Here is a 7,330-nt window from a genome sequence, read left to right on the forward strand (position 1 = left end):
GGTTGGTGTTTTAATGGATGCATGACAACAGCAGTCGTTGTCTTATACAATGTAAAAAAGTTCATCATTAGAAGGGAGGCAGCTGACTGTCCATTGTAACACACATATTTTAACAAGGAAGGTTTAGGTTCTCCTGAGAAAACAACATAGGCAAAGAATCTGCCTGCTTACAATTGACGTGGTTAAATATTGAGGAGCTTGTTCAACTGGCTGCTGAGTGAACTGGAGAATTTACTGTTGGCACTAGGGAGACTAATTCCTCACTTGATGACTAGCTGACTTAGCCACACATTTCTAAGTCCGAAATACAGTAATGATTTAAAGCAGGGAAAAACCATCAATTAGTCATTTTCAAACTCCCTTGAGGTATTGAAAATATGGAAGCTATTATTTGCAGTGGGGAGAAGTAACTTAAGTCTTAGTGCAGAATATGTTGATGATGGCATGAAATTTTAACAAATACAAGATTCTTTGGTCTTCTTACAAAATTTATTGTCAATATGGGTGAAATTTGAGAGAGGAATATGAGTAAGGAACCACAGATCAGAGAAATCCCCATAGATATCCTTCTATTCATTAGAACACACAATCTCTGTTGAAACTGTACATACTGGAGTTGATTCTTTTTACTGGACCCTCATTCACATCCTCCATCTCCCTATAGTGCCAGAGTGCAGCCCTTTGTCTCATCACAGACCCCCACTTTTAATGCACTACCAGCTTGCCAATCTAGTTTTTTCAAAACTCTCTATGCCTTAATTTATTCCAGATCATCCTTTAAATAGCTGAGAAGCATGAGAAAAATAACATAAACAATGGATCTGCTCCTGGGAGTTCATGAACACCTCCAACTCCATGCTGGCTTCAGTTGAAAACATAAGTACTCAGCCCACCTTCTTTGAGACCTGACTTTTGATTATTCCTCAAATACTCTGTTGACTCCAGACCATTGATCTTAAGTCTGCTCTCTTTGCCATAAATAAGCTCCAGTTTATTTGACCGGAACTGTCTGCATTTTAACTTTCGTACATCCCTGTGAATTGACTGACTGATATGGTCAAGATTCCCATAGGTACCATTTCTCTATATAGATTTTTGCTTCCTGGAGCCCTGAACAAAGGTATTATAGACCAGAGTTGCTCCCCTAAAAATGTAGGCTCTCAGCTACCGAAGCACACAAGAGTATGTGTGCTTAACTTAAGGCAGACTGCATGCGCCTGCAGAGCTCTGTCATGCTGCTCTGTCCTGAGGCTGCTCAGCCCTACGGATCTGTGTCCATGCAGTATGGCTGGATAACCCCATGCCTCCTCATGCTCAGTTTCCTTGAGGGTTCACAGACCTGCATTTAAATTCCCTGGAGAGCAGGAGCCTAGCTATAGCCTAATGCTCTAGGCATTTATCTGAGGAGGAAAAGTCTTGCGTGATGCTCTAAGAACTGTTTAGGCATTTTACGGAGTGTCCTTTGAATCTGAATTTCAGAAACTGTTCTAAAAGCAAAATCCCCAAGTTGCAGATTTGCTTGTAGTAGCTAATGAGAACAAATGTTGGAAAAGGATTGAATGAGACTATATTTTGCTTGAGAGACTAAGATAAATTGCAAAAAGCATCCAAGATTAGTAAAACCAAGTCTATCAGAGTCCATTCACTGAATTATGTAGATTTTGGATTTCAGTGGGGAAAAAAGTTGTATCCAATCTTGTCTTAACAATAATTTAACGTGCTAAACAATAACATCATCCTAAAGCACCTGCTCTCAAAAAAGGTTTCCAAGTGCTTTGTAAGCTAAAGTAAGAAACACATATACTAAAATCCCAGTGTGTAATAGGGGAAATTTCAGATATAAATATCTTCACACAACACTTCCTAACATGTTCCTAAAATATAAATGCCCTTAGAAATTATTTCTTAGCTTTTGGGGGCTTTTATTCCCTACTACGTGGATATACTTTCTTAGTCTTATTATTATTACTATGACTTTATTGATACTATCAAGGAAATCCAGTTATCAGAAACAATTTAAATCTAAAAATGAAAAAGTTTAGGAATATGTTCTTCTAGAGCTTTTTGTGGGTTGTTTTTTTTTTTTTTAGTATTTTCCACAACATGCCCTTTCACCTGAAAATAAAAATCACCCCAAACTTCTTTATATATGCAAACATGTCCTTCATTCTGTTAAAACAATGCCATGCTAGCATGCTGAGGCCGTGTTCAAATGCAGTGAGACGATGGCAGCAGTGAAGATGATTTAATGATTTAATTCATCCTAATAAGGTGATAACTTTAAATAGTAGAGCCTGATTCTTCTTCCATTGAACTCAACGGTAAATCTCGCATTGGTTTCAATGAGAGTTGCCCTGGGCCAGGTGCAATTCTAAAACCTGTAAATAATTGGATGGAAAATGCATACTGTGTTTAAATCACTGTAATGAAATAGTACAGTGTATGTTTTTTCCCAGTCTTTTTCTACTGGAGCCAAAGATTTGACTTTGTAGATTAGTATAGTTAGGATCTAACAGCAGCAAAACAAGGGAAGAGTGTGTCTCCCTGTATATGCCTAAGCCCTGCTGGAGGACTGGAAGCAGAGCTGGGAAGGTGGAGAGGAGATGGACCTGAGGAATTTCATGAGTATAAACAGGGTGGCTTACAGAGTGCTGACAGACATTGCTCACACGGAAAAAACAGAGCATAGCCATATTTCAGTTTAACTGACCACAACTATAACCAATCACTGCTGGGCTGCTTTTCAGGCTCCAGTATAGCACTCCACGAAGTCTGGATCATGGATGGTGTCTGGGCATCCAAGGAAGGCTGCAGTTTGGGTGATCTCTGGACTTACTTGAAAATAATAATGTCAAAACTAAAGTTGTGTAAGCTGTAAAACAGGCCAGCCGGAGAGGAAAAAACATTATCCAATGACAGGACTCTGATGCCGGAAAAGCATTTTTTTTAGGTAAATCTGGACAGGTGAAGCTACATGAAAACACCTTTTCTTGTTTTTATACTTTCGTCATTGTTTTGGAGCAAGACAACACAAACATAAAAAGTGCAATTCACTACATTATTGGGGAAAAGATACCAATAAAAACAGGGCTCCAGCTGTCTCGCTTTCAAAGACGAAGAATATAATGCTGATCATTTCCATATCAGGAGGATACATCCATGCTTTATTTTGACCCTTCTCTTGAAAAAAAGAGGTTTTTTTTTTGCAATTTCTAAGCTGAAGTTTTGCTCTGAGGTATTCACTCTGTTAATAATAACTTGAAAGCACCATGTCTTTTCATTTTAATATCAGGCTAAACCCTAACTTGCTTTGCTATACAAACCATTCCAATAAACAACACAGTTTGTGCCTTTCCCAAAAGAAAGGCTAAACTTCAATTCCAAACCCCAATTTCCTTGTATGGCACTTCTAGTATGCCAAGCTACAAGAATAGATGCAGAAGCTCTGAATAGTTATCCACATTTATCCATGTTCAGAACTGACCAGACATGGACCAATCTCAATCCAGAAGCTGTACAGCCACATTAGTCCTGCACTGTGCCAGCTCTAACATGCCTTGCTGAGATTCAAGAGGAGAATAACTAGTAGAATGGAGGGGGGGAAGGTGAGAAGAGAAGGAGAGAGACCTATCATATTTGAGCATGTGAGTACAAAGTCTTGTTGGGAAAGTTGACATAAAGAAGGAGCAAGGTTGCTCATACTGAAACATACAGATAAAAGACACAGCTTCCACCCCACTTTGTTACCAAGGTGATAAGAATGAGAGCAACTAAATTAAATGAAAGCAAAAATCAAAAATGACCCCAAATCTCTTCACACTGCCAAAAAGTTGTATCCTGTTTGGTAAGACATCTATATGTTCTCAGCCTCAGCCATCTATAATAATAAGAGAATAGTCTTAGACTCATGTACACAGTTTCTCCTTATCTGAGACTTAATTTCAACACTGACCTTCGCAGTAGAGTCATACCATAATTTAGAGGAAGACACTGCAGAGACCTAAAAACTTCAGTCTAGGCACCTCAGACAGATCTGGAAAGTTGCCCGTAGTTGTGCTGTCTATCCAAATTTATTCTGAATTACTCACGAAATGTAAGTACCAAATATTTTCCAGAAGCAAAACACCTAGCAGACAAGTCACTTCCTAATTCAGGCTTTTTGGAAAGTTCTATCATTCATATTTTTTTTATTATTATTATCAGTTTTTCCTTTTTCATGTCAAACCTTTTGGTTTCATTCAAGAATACACAAAATAAAAGGTGTCACATTTTTCTAAATAAGGTAATGATGTGCCAGATATCCAAGCAAAAAGGAAAACAGTTGTCTTTCTCTGCCAGGAAGCAGCTGACCCAGACTGAAAGATGAAGAGTGCTGTTAAATGGCCAATCACAGTCATCTCAAGCAAATTGTTTGGAAGCAGCTTGTCTTCTAACAGAAGAACAGAAAAAGGAATATTAAAATTTATGTCAAGGATTTAGCTTGATACTAAATCTATTCAAGTTAAAAGGAAAGCGTCCTGTGAATCTGAATGGATAATAAAAAATGGATTAATATCATTGGGTCATCATTACAGGTAATAACGCTATAATGTAAAGCTACCTTGTGTGAATAACCATACATTATGATAAATTACAAATAGAGGATGATTTACAAATAAATATAATTGTTATTAAGTCAGAATATTTGCTTATGATATAGTGTGGGATTTTGAGAAATGTTCAAACAATGTAATTGTATATGTTCAATGGATAAAGAGAACAATGGTCAATGATATCCTACCATACGCTGAAGAAGTTTTGGAAAAAAAACATGGATCTTCCTCAAGAAAAAATATTAAAAAGAAAATTGACAAAATGACTTTATAGCAATACCATCCAAGGAATAGCTATCGCTGCTGGATGAACAGTACCCAACTTCCTTTATATATGCCACAGTAATGATACAGTAGTTCCTGCAGAATTGAACTTACCAAAAGGACTAATATCTAGTCATTTACTACAGAATTTCCCTGCTGAGCTGCAACACAGTCTCAGAACATTTTTGCGTTACCCAGACTCCCTCACCACCACCCCCCCAAAAAAATGCATATTTGTTAAGTGATTGCAGTCAATAAGTTTGTGTGTCAGAGCATCATATTATTACGTGTATTGATGTAACAGGCAGTTAATATTTATAAAAGATATTATTTAGTTTGGTATTTGTCACATGCTTTGTATGTACATGTGGGCATCTGACAGGAAAAAAGAAATCTGAAAGCATGCATTTTACACAAAGTTGCATAATAATTCCGTCATAGCGTTATGACTTTACAAGGCCTTGCTCAGTCTCCATATTCATGGCTTGTTATGACCAGCAACCTGCTTGTGTACAACAAGATGTATTTAGTGTACTACTGGCCAGAGATATACCCGATATCTTATTATTCAAAGTGTCAGTCACATTTATTGTTCTGAGTGATTGCTTGTGTTTTACACAAAGACGTGGGCAAGCATAAGTGTCTCTGCTGAAAAAAAGCAGGAAGATAAGTACAATTTCTCACTTGTACAAGTGTTTCTTCAGTATGATCATGCTGCTTTCCAAAGAGCTACCCTTAGTTACACCAGCGTCAACTGAGGAACTCCAAGGCACGACATTTCTACCCTTCCTGGCAAGCCACAAAGCCAGACCTGAACATAAAAATTTGTCTGAACACAAAAAGCTTCTATACAAACTTCATACAATTGATAATATACTGAAATTCAAATTTACCCTTAATATCGTGTGTCCTGAGAGGACTATCACAGAATCACAGAATGGTTGAGGCTGGAAGGGACTTCTGGAGATCATCTAGTCCAAATCCCCTGTTCAAGCAGGGTCACCTACAACACATTGCACAGGATCATGTCCAGGCAGGTTTTGAATATTTTCAGAGAAGGAGACTCCACAACCTCTCTGGGCAACCTGTTCCAGTGCTCTGGCACCCTCACAATAAATTCCTCATATTCAGATGGAACTTCCTGTGTTTCAGTTTGCGCCCATTGCATCTTGTCCTGTCACTGGGCACCACCGGAAATAGTCTGGCCCCATCCTCTTGACACCCTCCCTTTAGATATTTGTATACATTGATAAGATCCTCTCTCAGTCTTCTCTTCTCTAGGATAAACAGGCCCAGCTCTCTCAGCCTTTCCTCATAAGAGAGATGCTCCAGTCCCCTAATCATCCTCGTAGCCCTCCGCTGGACTCTCTCCAGTAGCTCCATGTCTCTCTTGTACTGGGGAGCCCAGAACTGGACATGGTACTCCAGATGTGGCCTCACCAGGGCTGAGTAGAGGGGGAGGACTACCTCCCTTGACCTGCTGGCAACACTATTCCTAATGCACCCCAGGATAGCATTGGCCTTCTTGGCCACAAGAGCACATTGCTGGCTTATGGTTAACTTGTTGTCCACCAGGACTCCCAGCTCCTTCTCCACAGAGCTGCTTTCCCCCGCCTCAACCTGTACTGGTGCATGGGGTTATTCCTCCCTCAGTGCAGGCCCCTGCACTTGCCTTTGTTGAACTTCATGAGGTTCCTCTCCACTCAGCTCTCCAGCCTGTCCAGGTCTCCCTGAATGGCAGCACAGCTTTCTGGTGTAACAGCCACTCCTCCCAGTTTTTTAAATTTAAAATTTAAGAATCATGAATACAGTCCCCCACCACCACAAATTATGCAGTCAAGTTTCCCACATTTGGGGAAATCCTAGGGGTCAGCACACCTGGAGTGCAAGGGATGAGCCTTGCCCTGGGAAAACCACCTGCCTGATCATAGTGTCTCCCCTGCCAGGTAAGCATCAAAGGCATGAAGCTCCCCATTGATAGTTATCTAATAAAAAAGGCTAAAGGAATACATATATCAAAAGCCTATTGAGCAGAGTGATAATAACTAAAGGTGAATTACCTTCATGACTCACTTGAGGTTCTGCCTCTCATGACTTATGAACCATTTTTTCTGTAATGGAAATTGTTTGTAGTAATGGTATGCAATGCATTGGCTTGCTGCTATCACATGTTCCTTTTCTTGTTAAAGATGGCAAGTATATGTGTGTTATATACATATATAGACACATATGCAAGCACACAAACATTACAGCCGGTGGCTACAGCACATACCTTGGAGGGTTTAAGCTGGAACCAAAAGAAAGAATCACAGAAAAGCTGAATGAGTTCAGCAAGCCAGGCACGATCAGATCCCACACTTCTTGACTGAGCAGCACAAATGTATAAGATCAGTTTTTGTTGGCTTTATGAAGCCAAGACACTAGCTCGACAACCTTGTTGGCTCTCTAACTATCACATTATAGGGCCCATAGTA

General features: G+C 39.5%; 1 non-coding gene across 1 annotated transcript; it reads right to left on the reverse strand.

Moving 5' to 3' along the window:
* Positions 1–6,648: 6,648 nt before the first annotated feature.
* Positions 6,649–6,810, reverse strand: LOC112989968 (U1 spliceosomal RNA). Its single transcript, XR_003260963.2, has one exon. It is a non-coding gene; the product is annotated as a U1 spliceosomal RNA (small nuclear RNA).
* Between the last annotated feature and the right edge of the window lie 520 nt (positions 6,811–7,330).

Source organism: Dromaius novaehollandiae, chromosome 5, assembly GCF_036370855.1.
Source record: "Dromaius novaehollandiae isolate bDroNov1 chromosome 5, bDroNov1.hap1, whole genome shotgun sequence".
Classification (NCBI taxonomy): Eukaryota; Metazoa; Chordata; class Aves; order Casuariiformes; family Dromaiidae; genus Dromaius; species Dromaius novaehollandiae.